The sequence below is a fragment of the Ascaphus truei genome, chromosome 11 (genome assembly GCF_040206685.1).
Source record: "Ascaphus truei isolate aAscTru1 chromosome 11, aAscTru1.hap1, whole genome shotgun sequence".
Lineage (NCBI taxonomy): Eukaryota > Metazoa > Chordata > Amphibia > Anura > Ascaphidae > Ascaphus > Ascaphus truei.
This window is the reverse complement of record NC_134493.1, coordinates 34,621,608-34,634,656: the sequence shown is the minus strand read 5'-3', so window position 1 is coordinate 34,634,656 and position 13,049 is coordinate 34,621,608. Positions and strand designations below refer to the sequence as shown.

At 43.3% G+C, this 13,049-nt stretch overlaps 1 protein-coding gene across 3 annotated transcripts in view; it reads left to right on the top strand.

Annotated features, from left to right (window-relative positions):
- MAD1L1 (mitotic arrest deficient 1 like 1) overlaps positions 1-13,049 on the top strand; it is a 482,152-nt gene that overhangs the window by 346,825 nt on the left and 122,278 nt on the right. The window lies entirely within an intron of this gene.

The window sequence follows — 13,049 nt, the reverse complement described above, 5'->3', positions numbered from 1 at the left end:
AATAGTGAACTGAAAGGGAATAGATATTATCACATGTGAATATAAATACTAATATGTGAAAATGAATTCTTAAAAAAACTAATTAACACCACCAATAGAGCAAGTGATTGTGATAATAAATATAAAGCAGCTCAAGGTAAACCCTCTGCAGACCGTTCCTAGGTCTGTACGAATTGTTTTTTCTTCCTCCCGGTGAGGGGAGCGCAGAGTGTTCACAGCGTAGATTTCCTCTTTGGATTAAAGCTTGTTAAAGACTCATTCTCTCTCTAACTGGACCAGTGATAGTAGGGAGCATCAGGGAGTATACTGTTGACAACTGTACTGTATCACTCAGAGGAAAAGAGGCTTACATAGTGTGGTATATTCAAAAGATATATTATCGAAAACAAAATTATTAGTAATAGTCGGCATGGATTTATGAAGGGTAGATCATGCCAAACTAACCTTATTTGTTTCTTTGAGGAGGTAAGTAGGAATTTAGACCAGGGTAATGCAGTTGATGTGGTCTACTTAGATTTTGCAAAGGCTTTTGATACGGTTCCAGACACAAGGTTGGTGTACAAAATAAAGCACATTGGACTCCGTAATAATATATGCACCTGGTTTGAAAACTGGTTGAAGGGTAGACAACAGAGGGTTGTCATAAATTGAACTTTTTCAGGTTGGGCTAAGATCGTGAGTGAAGTACCTCAGGGATCGGTACTGGGACCCCTGCTTTTTAACTTTTTTAATAATGACCTTGAGGTTGGCATCGAGAGCAAAGTCTCCATCTTTGCTGATGATACTAAATTGTGTAAGGTTGTAGAATCAGAGCAGGTCATAATTTCTCTCCAGAAGAACTTGGAGAGACTGGAAACTTGGGCAGGTAAATGGCAGATAAGGTTTAATACAGATAAATGTAAGGTTATGCATTTGGGAAGCAAGAATAAACAGGCAACTTACAAATTAAATGGGGATAAATTAGGGGAATCCTTGATAAAGAAGGATTTAGGAGTGCTTGTAGACAACAGTCTTAGCAATAGTGCCCACAGTCATGCAGTAACTGCGAAGGCAAACAAGATCTTATCTTGCATTAAATAGGCAAAGGGTGGAAGGGAAGTAAACATAAATATGCCTGTGACAGGGTGAAGTCAGGTACTGATAATTATGCCTGGGAAACATACACCCGAGTCCTTCATCCAGCACTCAGAAGGTTATCCTAGTAAGAATAGCTGGGGATTCAGGAAAGCAGACACACCTGACAACCAGCATGATATATAAGGAAGCCAATGCTTGTAGCAGGTGGCTGTCTCATACAACAGAACTGTCCTATGCAAGCTGCTATGCAGGTGGATTCCCAACCCTCTTTCTAAAGGACAGTACAAACTTTAATATTGTTTCCTGACTGTTGTGATGTATGTTAAAAGGTTGGTAACTTGAGATAGCCAGCCTGATAGATAGGGCTTGGATTGTTGTTAAGTTCTCCCAATGTGGAGTAGATGTTATTTTGCTATGTTTGTGTTGCCTTAAAGGGACAGTGTGCCCAAATGTTTAGTTCTGCTGTGGAGAAATAAAACCACTTAAACATTTGCTTTAACCTGAAACTACACGTGTGGACTATAGTCTGACCTACAAGCCGTCCTGCCACAATGCCCCTTTATAAAGCATTAGTAAGTCCACAACTTGAATATGGAGTACAATTTTGGGCACCACTCCTTAGAAAAGACATTATGGAACTAGATAGAGTGCAGAGAAGAGCCACCAAATGAATAAAGGGGGTGGACAATCTAACTTTTGAGGAGAGGCTAGCTAAATTAGATTTATTTACATTAGAAAAGAGGCGTCTAAGAGAGGATATGATAACTTTATACAAATATATTCGGGGACAGTACAAGGAGCTTTCAAAATAACTATTCATGCCAAAGGCAGTACAATGGACACAGGGTCATCCCTTAACGTTGGAGTAAAGGCGATTTCACCAGCAACAAAGGAAAGGGTTTTTTTACAGTAAGGGCAGTTAAAATGTGGAATTCATTACCCATGGAGACTGTGATGGCAGATACAATAGATTTACTAAATAAGTAAACACGGGAATGATGTTGATCCAGGGAGTAATCTGATTGCCCATTGTTGGAGTCAGGAAGGAATTTATTTATCCCCTTATGAGATATCATTGGATGATATGTCACTGGGGTTTTTTGTTTGCCTTCCTCTGGATAAATAAGTAAGTATAGATATAGGATAAAGTATCTGTCTAAATTTAGCATAGGTTGAATTTGATGGACGCATGTCTTTTATCAACCTCATCTACAATGTAACTATGATCACACTATATAGAGGTAATAGTACACTCACATTTGCACATGTGAAACAGGTACAAGTGCTGTGGATTCCGTCCGTGGCTTCTCAATCTCCGGCGAGTGTCTCTCTCCCAACTCCCGGTGGCGACTCCACTGCGGGCAAGTGGTACAGATCTACAAAAGAATGGCTGCAGAAGAAGAAATTCTGAGTTTTAGAATGGCCTAGTCAAAGTCTGGACCTAAACCCCATTGAAATGTTGTAGCAAGACCAGAAGTGAGCTGTCCATGCAAGGAAGCCCTCAAATGTTTCTGTTCTGAAGCAGTTCTGTATGGAGGAATGGGCCAAAATTCCTCAATCGATGTGAGACTGACCAGAACGCGCAGTTGAAGTTATTGCGGCTCAAGGGGGCGCCACCAAGTACTGAATGTAAAGGCTCACATACTTTTTCACACATGGATGTTGAATATTTAATCATTTGTGGATAAATGTTGAAAAAGTAACATGTTTTTGTGTCAGGTTATCTTTATCTATTATTAGGACTTAGATTTAATAACATTTGAGGTTTGAAATATGTTAAAATCTTAAGTGGTTCAGAAACTTTTTCTCGCCACGGTGTGTCACACTTAAACTGTGCTGTGTCCTGAACATTCTCACTGTGCCACGCAAAATGGGAAAAGTCTACGTGAAGCTGGACTGCTACAGTATACCCCCACCAGAGAAATACAATTACTCACTCGGCATCACACAGCAACAGCCCTTCCTGAATACAGTGCTTCCCTGTGACAGCTTTAGTACAGGGTAGTTTTCATTCGCAGTGTGGGCTTAAGTGGTTTTGCCAAGGTTTAATGCATTATATATTACCATACATCTCATTCCTTTTAGTGGGTTCAATGATCAAGTGAATTTATTACTATATATGAGTGTGGCCAGTTGTGGGCAACACCTGTATGTACCGTATTGGCCCGAATATAGTACGGCCTCGCACATAGTCCGACCCTAAAGTTTTGAAGGTGTTCTACATGAAAGATAAAAGGTGTTAGGCTGTGCATATAACACGAGTGTAGTTTCTGGAACGACATTTTTAGGAAAAAAACATAGCAATATATTCCGGCCAATATGGTATATCAGTGTGTGTGTGTGTGTGTGTGTGTGTGTGTGTGTTTTATAATCTGTGTATGTTAAGGAAAAAAAGGACCACTTTAGTTTTTCATCATATTTTATATATTTCTTGCTCAGTCCCCATGAAAATTTGCACAATTGTAGGTCTATTATGTACAGTAGATTAATACTATATAACGGGTATGGGCAGATTAGTTTGCGGGCCACGTACGGCCCACGGGATGGTTGCCTGCGGCCCATCCAGGTAGGGGTCCTGCTCCCTGGTCTCTACTTGTGGTGTGGGCGACAACAGCAGAGGATGCAGCAGCAGCGCAGCGGGAGTTAGGACCAACCTGCAGTTGTGCCCAACTTCTGTAATCGGCGCCTGGGTGGGCTCCAGACGCGCTGCTGTCTCCTCTGCCACTGCCTGTGCCACAGGTAGGGACCGGGGAGAGTACAGCGAGGGAGAAGAGTGGGAGTGAGGGAGAAGAGGAGGGAAAGAGGGTGTGGGAGGGGGAAGTGTGGGGAGTTAAAAGAAGGGTGAGAGTGACATAGAAAGGGAGGCAGAGAGTGAGGGGGTAAGAGACAGAGGGTATGGGAGAAGCTGGTGAGGAGGGGAACTTTGATAAGCTCCGCAAGCTACAGATTTAATGAAGATTCTATACAAGTATGTGGCCCGCGAAGCTTCCCAAATCTTGTCAAGTGATCCTCCAGCCAAAATAATTATGTACAATCATGGTGTCATTGTATAAGGAGTTTCTCTTAATTCATGCAGGGAAACATGCCACTGCCATTAGTGCACTTTGGGTGTCCGAGGGATTGCCTCTTTAAAGCCACAATCCCTCCCAAAAATATATATTTTTACCTTGCATGAATCGGGGGCTCCCTCAGAGCCAATCCATTGTCCTCCGGGAACCGTCAATTGGCGGTAAAATAGAAAGGCGCAACCTCACCTCCTGATGGCATTGCAACTCTTTCTATCGTCCGGCACAACGAGCCTGACCCCACGGCCAATTTTGTCCACTGGGAAAGGCCGTAGGTGCGGGCATCTCTGGAACCTGGGGTCACGCGACCAAGGATCCGTTGCGGTGAGACCACCTAGTTTCAGGGAGGTTAAAAACAAATAAACTGACTGGACTGCGGATTAAAGTGACATGCGTTTGGGGACCTGAGATATGCACATGTTCCATTGACTCTTTTTTCACAGTAATGATAGGATACTGTAGTGTAGCTCAATGATCTGGCCTTTATGCAATATATTTTCTGTCTTTGGACCTCTAGCAGCATCATGACATGAGGGAGTGACTCACCAGCACCACTGTGACTATAGCATGTTGCACAGCAATGTGTTGCAAACCTCTGTGGCAAAAAAGGGATAAGAAATGTGGCTTTAGTTATGTCAGACGGGAGGCTGCTGTGGAGTTCGAGTGATAGCCTGCAAAGGCTGCACTTTTTCCTGTATTGTGAACAATCAATATTCCTTTACGGCTCAAACCTGCCTTCTGCATGTTGACATGATTGAGATCCCCCCGCTCCATGAAATAAGCTGAGGCGACATGGACCGCAAAGATGAATCTGTTTTCCCCGCACTATAAACAGAAGGAGCTGAAACGCAGCAGGCGAAAACTCAGGGACATTATTCATAGGAAGCAGCGCTTGTTCTATATTTTATTTATCCAAAATAGTGTGAATTATTCATTCAAGTTAATGTACAGTAAGTGTTTCAAATTACAAGCTGGCGGGATGGTGGGGAGAAGATTTTTTTACATGTAAGAATTCCATATTGCATAGATATTGATTTCTGACAGAGTAATTTTTCAGAGCGCGTTCCAAACAACTTTTTCCCCTGGAAGCTGCGTTTTGAGCATATTATTTAATCCTTTGATGCTTTGGAGCAAAACTCAGATGATTTTTCACTTTTTCCTTTAAAGCTTTTGTTATATATCTAATTTTTCTTCTTTTTTTCCATAGTCCTAACTGCATTTTCTTAAAGTAAGAATGAATGTGGTTAAAGTATTTATCATTTCCATATTATTGTCACCTTGATAAAAAAAAAACTCCCTTATAAATTGTGAAAGCATTTTATACATTTCCCGATTTTCCTCCTGAAAAATCAGATATAAGGAGAATTTTTTTTATTATGATTGTGATCTATCGCTCTACTGCTAAAACTCTAATTCAGGCCCTCACTCTCTCCTGTCTTGACTATTGCAACCTCCGACTGTCCTTCCTGTCTCTCACCTGTCTCCCCTTCAATCTATCCTAAACGCTGCTGCTCAAATCACTTTATCTCTCCTATATCTGTCTGTCTCCCCTGCTGAAATCCTTTCACCTGGCTTCCTATCAAATTCCATATTACTTTCAAAATCCTCTTCTCTCTTTTAAGGCTAAACACTATTCCACTTCCTGCTTCCTGTGGTGTAGAGGTACAGGATTCATTCTAGCTTACGATAAGTCCTGGGTTCGATTCCTGTATTATATAGTATAAATTATAAATTATGAAAAAATTAAAATAATGATTTCTAAATTATTATTTTCTTTTTATTATGTTGTATAATGTACACATTTTTATTTTATTTATTTTATAATTTAGAAATGATAAATCATACCATATCATACAGGAATTGAACCCAGGACGTTTCATATACTGGTACCAATGCCTTACAGTAAACTAATTGTGTCCAGAATCACTATGATATTAGGGGAACAAATGCAGTTAGAAATAATGCATGGAAAATCCCAGTACTGTATTGAGAAGCCAAGCGTGGAATTTTTTTTTCTTCTTTTCATACGTTATTACAATAGAAATATTACAAAATAAACCATGTTGCATGCCATCCTTCTGGAAACCACACTTCAGCCAAAATGATTTGGACCCGGGCGGATAAAAAGATCAGTAGTTGGGCAACATTTTGTTTTTGAGGGAAATTTCCAGATTATTTTTCATTTTAACTTAAGGGTATATATTTGCTGCTTGAAATGTGTGATAAATAGCCAAATACTTTAATGGTGCTGGCCTGTCTTGGTCAATGGGACCATTGTAATGATTTTTAGTAATTGCATTCATTTTCTTGTATATCAATCACTTTGTTGTGGTTGGTACACATGCAATTGCAAGGAGCTCAGTTTTCAAACACTGGTTCCCAACATGTTATTAAGTGCTACTGTAACACCTGCCAGTGCAAAATATAACCCGGTGTTGTACAAAAATGTGGGTTGTGTAGTACCATTATTCTGAAGCAGGAAATAAGTGGCACACCAAAATTATAGTATTAAGCCGTTATAATACATTCTAAATAAAAACATTTAGCTCTGTAGAGGGACAAAGTATACCAATAATTTATTATGAGGAAAATTGACCCTTGAACGATGTTGAGTTCAGCAACTCCCAGCCAAGCAATGTTACCAGCCTTTTCAGCACCCACAGGGTTAATACAGCGGAACCCTTTTTTAATTAACGCAGTCCTTGGGGGGTCACAGAATGAGACCGCGTTATAACCGGGATCGCGTAAAAATTTATGTGCGCAAGGATTTACCGGCGATCTCTCTCCTCTTTGCTGTCAGCTCTCTCCTCACTTCATTGGCTCTTTGCTGTCAGCTCTCTCCTCACTTCATTGGCTCTTTGCTGTCAGCTCTCTCCTCACTTCATTGGCTCTTTGCTGTCAGCTCTCTCCTCACTTCATTGGCTCTTTGCTGTCGGCTCTCTCCTCACTTCATTGGCTCTTTGCTGTCAGCTCTCTCCTCAATTCATTGGCTCTTTGCTGTCGGCTCTCTCCTCACTTCACAGGCTCTTTGCTGTCGGCTCTCTCCTCACTTCATAGGCTCTTTGCTGTCGGCTCTCTCCTCTCTTCATTGGCTCTTTGCTGTCGGCTCTCTCCTCACTTCATAGGGCTGTGTCCACGTGCTCTCCTCTCTTTGCTGTCAGCTTTCGTGCGCGGCGTGTAGAGGTAAAGCATTGGTACCAGTATATGGAAGGTCCTGAGTTCGATCCCTCCATGTGTGTTATGTAAAATGTATTAATGTTCAATTCCCACATGGTTGTAGGTGTGTGTGTGTGTCCGGTAGCAATAAAGTATTGAATGTTTAAAAAAAAAAGTGTGTTGTCATGTGACCCTCCTCTGCGACGCTGTGCACGAGAGCTGACAGCTGCAGAGAGGAGAACACGTGGACACAGCCCTATGAAGTGCGGAGAGAGCTGACAGCAAAGAGGGGAGAGATCTAGATGCCGGTAAGTCCTCGCGCGGCCAAATGGAGGTTTTCGAATCTCTGGAGCCACGCTCAGAACGCGTTATAAGCGGATTCGCGTTGTAGCGGATCGCGCTATATTGGGGTTGAGCTGTACTAACTTGCATAGGAGGTATGTTATGCTTCATTGAAATAAAACCTGTTACATTACAAATACCTATGGGTTATTATTACAGCTGAAAGTAAACTACACGAGGACAGTATAATGCATCCCTCGTCTTCTGTTCTTGTTGCATAGAAGCATTTTCTTTCACCGTTGTTAAGTAGCTGAAAACATTTGAAAGTCACATGGGTTGAAAGAGAGGAACAAGTTTTTAGATGGCAAAATAACAGTTCCTATAGTACTGTTCTAATAGACCATTGTGTTACTGATAACTAGTGGCGAGGTCTGTTGTTTCTCAATCATGATAACAGAATAAACGACTCTCTTTAGACATAACACATTCTTTCAAATGGCAGCACCAAAACCATTATTATACGCCTGGGAAATCCGGGCTTGCACGGTTGAGACGACAATGTCAATTTCTCAAGTAGCCGAGAGAACGGAGCAGAATTCATTCTTCAAACGCTACAGGTCACAACATTTGCAAGCTCTGATCTTTGTGCGTTTCAGCAGAAAGTTCTGGTTTATATGATCGCAGAATCAGGTCTTTGTCTCTAGGTCGTCTAGGAAACATCCAATGAGACTGTTTGCAAAAGACTAATAAATGGTGGTACATAAGTCCAATAGAACCATGCCAACGCCAAAAGAAAGTACGGCTTGGAAAACTTTAGTTCTTTGTGAGATCTGTGTCGAACTCCGCAGGCTCTGTAAGATGCCAGGTAATTGGGCAATTCTTCTCTCTTACACACGTATAACGATAAGCCAGTCATTCTGTTATCAAGCACTAGGTAAGCCCTGTTTAGCAAATACGTTGTTTTATGTGCAGTCACCATGCCATTCTCTTTATATTAGCTTCACCCACCCTGTGAGTTCATGAAATATAAAAAGAACGCGTTTGCTGGCTGCTGGAGAGAGGATATTTACTTCTCCAAGGTTGTACTGCATTTATTACAAAAATGTAATTTTAACCCGTCAGAAATGTGAGATATATTAAATCCAGTGCAATCTTTGACAGTTGTGAAATATTGCTTGCTCCCCATATGTGGTCCGCTGTATTTTCACTTTCAGCTCTTGCTTTTAATCCACAGTTTTGTTTTAAGATTATATGGCTTTAGCATGGTCAGTAAAAAGTCTCAGGGAAGTTAGAAAAGTGAATGAATTTATTGATTTGTTCTTGGTTAATCCACAAATATAAATTGACAGAGCAGCCTGGACAAATTGTACAGGGGAGAATTGGAGGACTAAGTAACTATTAACGATCTTAGACGCCTATTTTCTAGTACGTATTTATGCTGCCTTAGCACTATGTGCCTTTCAGCCTCTAATGAGTTACCAGCTGGAACAGGTTAACAATGTGTGTGCCATGCAAATGAAACACTAATTAATTATCTCCCGGCTTGTTTGCTTGTCTATTCCCCTGTAAATAAATGAGAAAGAAGTAGCCGTGTTAGCCCAGTGGCGATAGTGCAGAGTAAATGAATACGTCGGTATTAGGTGATACCTTTTTAACGTAAGCTAACAATTAATATTATAAGACGAGCTTTCGAGAGTTCTCGCTCTCCCACACGTTGGCGATACTGATTTAACACCGATGTAAAATCTAGGATAACAGTCTGGGGGAGATGAGGGAGAGAGGTTGGGAGAAGGAATGAATAAATGAATTACCTAACAGAATGTTGGAATGTCCTATGTCAATGACATTGGAACCTTCTAGTGGCTGCTGTATTGAGGACTAGCTGATATACCCGGCGTTGCCCGGGATGTAATTTTGGGGGGCCGTGACAGGGTTGGGCTCCCCCCCCCCCTTGACAGCTAGGTGGGTGACTGAGTGTGTGGGTGGGTGGGTGGGTGGGTGGATGGGTGTGTGGGTGGATGGGTGACTGAGTGGGTGTGTGGTGTGTGGTGGGTGGTTGACTTTGACTGGGTGACTGTGGGTGGGTAACTGGGTGACAGTGCGTGGGCGGGAGACGGTGGGTGACTTACCTTGACCGGGTGGTGGTTCCTGGCGGCAGACGGTTCCCCTCCTGGCACTGATATCCCCGTGGCATCTGGCTGGGGCAGGAGGTGGGTTTGGGAAGTTGGCGGGGGGGCAAGAGTGGCAGGCTGGGCCAGACAATCTCCCCCGCTCACACACTTTATGGCTCACAAATTTTTGCAGGGGCGAGAAATAGCACCGTGCAGGAGACACGCGCCCGCCCCAGCGTGAGCATACTCTCCCCCGGCGCCACCCACCCCAAACACACCACCACAGCCCTCCTCCGAGCGGGTGGGGACCAACCGCCAGCCAACAGCCGGACCACTGGGGGCGAAGGCAGCACCGCCGCGCGGGAGACACGCGCTCCCGGCCGAGCACACTCTCCCTGGTGCCAAACCACCACCGACCACCTGCTGTGATGGAGGCGGCACTGCGCGGGCAACGCGCGTCCCCCCATCCGTCGAGCGGGAGGGGATCAACCGCCTGCCGACAGCAGCCGCACCAACAGCTCCTGATCACACTCTTCCCCCAGGCATCGCCACTTGAATGAGGACGGGGGGCGGCTCGCAACCAGCAAGGGCACGGTGATCGCCCCACACCCCTCCCCCCCCGTGCCGGCATCAACCGCGCAGGCCCAACCAGACAACGGGACTCTGGGTAAGGGACCCACCGTGCCGAATTGTGATCGGCACCGAGAGAGGGAGGGGGGGTGTGTGTGTGGAAGTTGAGCTGCGGTCCGGCTAACGGGGGAGAGTGACGGGGACCAGGAGGGGATTGTGTGTTTGTGTGTGTGGTGTTGGTCAGAGGCGCACGTGGTCACGGTGTGAGGAGAGTGCATGTCTGTGTCTCTTCTCCCTGCCTGGCTCCTCCCTGCCTGGCCCGCAGGCCAATGAGCTGTACAGCCGACATACACACACAAACATTATTTGAGACTTATAGATATAGATAAGCCCGTTACCCATATTGTTTCCCTTAGAGAAGACTTCTTGTGTCCTGTATATTATTATTGTTTGCATTTTTTTTCTTGTGAAGTGATGTGGGAAAACAGCAGTGAGAGTCTTCATCAACAAAATAAGCATATTGCTGCTATTTGAAGTGTTGGCTCACTACCCTGACAAAGCTACACACCGTACGTTACATGCTCTGCTCCGAGGCTTAATATGTTCCATTACCCGTGTAATCTTCAGTGCTTTGGATGAGGCTGTCAGACTGGACCCCAAATGGACTACTACTGAGAAGCCTTTTTTTTTTTGTTTTTAGATAAACCAGCGTGCCTAAAGAACTGAGAGGAGACCACCTTCTAAATTCACAAAGGCCAATAAACCGCTTTCAAATAGCAACGATTTTCTGTCAGTTGTAAGCTGAGATTGATTTCAAGCGTCATGCTAGAGGTTAAAAGATGTGTTTATCCCACAGTCCATCGAATGAACAATTCATTTCCTTCCCAGCATAGCATTCCTAATGAATTACACTTGAACATATCGGATCACATTTTGAATCTGTTGGCAGAAGTGACTGGGAGGGAAGCGAAGGAATTTATGATCAATACATGGTCACCATGGACCAGGTCTTGGGTCTTTCCTCAATGCTTGTAGTGAATGTATCAAAAAGTAAAATATAATCAATTATAAGATCAAATTCTCGAACATATATACAATTTTGCACCTTTAACGTTAAGCTATTTTAAAACTACTCCTGTCGTAATATTATTTCATTATCACTGTGTCATTTCCTAAAATCATGATGTAATATGTTCGCGTTCTACTACCAGCCGGTGTAGGACATGTGGCCGTTTTGCCACCAAGGTAAGCCTTTAATAGTAACGCTATCCCCTACCCTAAAAACCTTAACCCCTTACCGTAATTCTCTACCCTAAAAACCTAACCCCTTGCCATAAAACCTCTATTCTTAACCCCGTACCCTAACCGCTAAAACCCCTTAAAGCTGCAGTTCAGTCAATATCCTGCATGTGTGTTTTTTATCAGTTCTGTAGTTAGAAAAAATACTTTTAGCATTTTCTGTTTTTAAAAAAACAACTTTGAAAGACCAATTTTCTTGTATTCTATTTTACCAACCATTTGCTAAGGCACTACCCCTTCATGTCCTGTCACAAGCTCTGGCACACCCCTTTGTCAGCCCTGCCCTCCCTCTGCACATGTCAGTGCAGGAGTGCTCATGAATATTCATGAGCTTCCACTAAGTGACAGAAGCAGAAGAAAAACAGATCCCTTCACTAATGATGTCACCAAATTTCGCCTATCAATACATGGAGAACGAATTGACCTGCAGCTACACAGTTCTTTAGGTAAGTAGAGATTGCCCACATGAAACTATTAAAGTAAAAAAAATAATTAAAAAAAAAAAAAAAGACTGAACTGCAGCTTTAAGATAACGTGACTTATTGTGAAACTGCTGGCGGCAAAGGGTCTGTCGGCGGGCAAACGTCGGCGGTGACCAAGTGTCCGATTCTGCTACCAGGTGCCTATTCAGCAGGATTGCATTGTAATGACTTCTTCTTTCATATAGACCAATGGAGGTTGGTATATTATCAAGGTTTTAGCACATTCTCCTTTAAGTTCCAGTGGATATCCGCTGTAAAGAGAACGCCTTTGGGGATGTTACGGCCGAACATGTGGCCCTTCTTACTATATACTGTATTACATTGCAGATATGGAACATACACAAAAATATGCTCTGATTTAAAAAAAAAAAAAAAGAAGTTCCCTTCAATCTTTCTCTCTTTAGCAGTTTGTGAATCCACAGAAATAATGCCCCATAAATGATCTTTCCTTTGCTGTGCAATTCTTTGGCCTGTATATTCGGTTTCTTCCCCAGTTCCGTGTCAAAAGGTAAGAAATTCTCCTGCTTCTCTAATGCAATTACAAATAAAGGAGAACCGTGTCCGTGTGTATATACTGTAACTTACAGCAGCAATCCTGCACGCCTCTTCTGCATTTATTTTTCTCTATAGTTACCGGTTTGAAGCAGGGGTTCTCCGGAGCTGAACGGCGTTAATTTCGGCTCCTTGGGGACCCCCTGCTTCCCGAGATACTTACCGCCATAGAGGGTGCCGGTAGCGGCTCCGGCTGGGCTGTGTGGGGCTATCGAAATGGCGGCGGTTTAGTGTCCCATGGCATGCGGGCCCATAGGAAGCGCTGACGTCATCCTTTGTGGCTTACTATTGACCCATGTTAGCTGGGCCTTTAAACCTACGGAGCTGCTACCGGCATCACCTACAGAGGTAAGTATCTCAGGGGTTCCCCCGAACTGAAACTAATGGGGTTCAGCTCCTACTTCCCAAAACATGTTTTGCTCATTTAATACATACAGATGATGTATTATGGATAC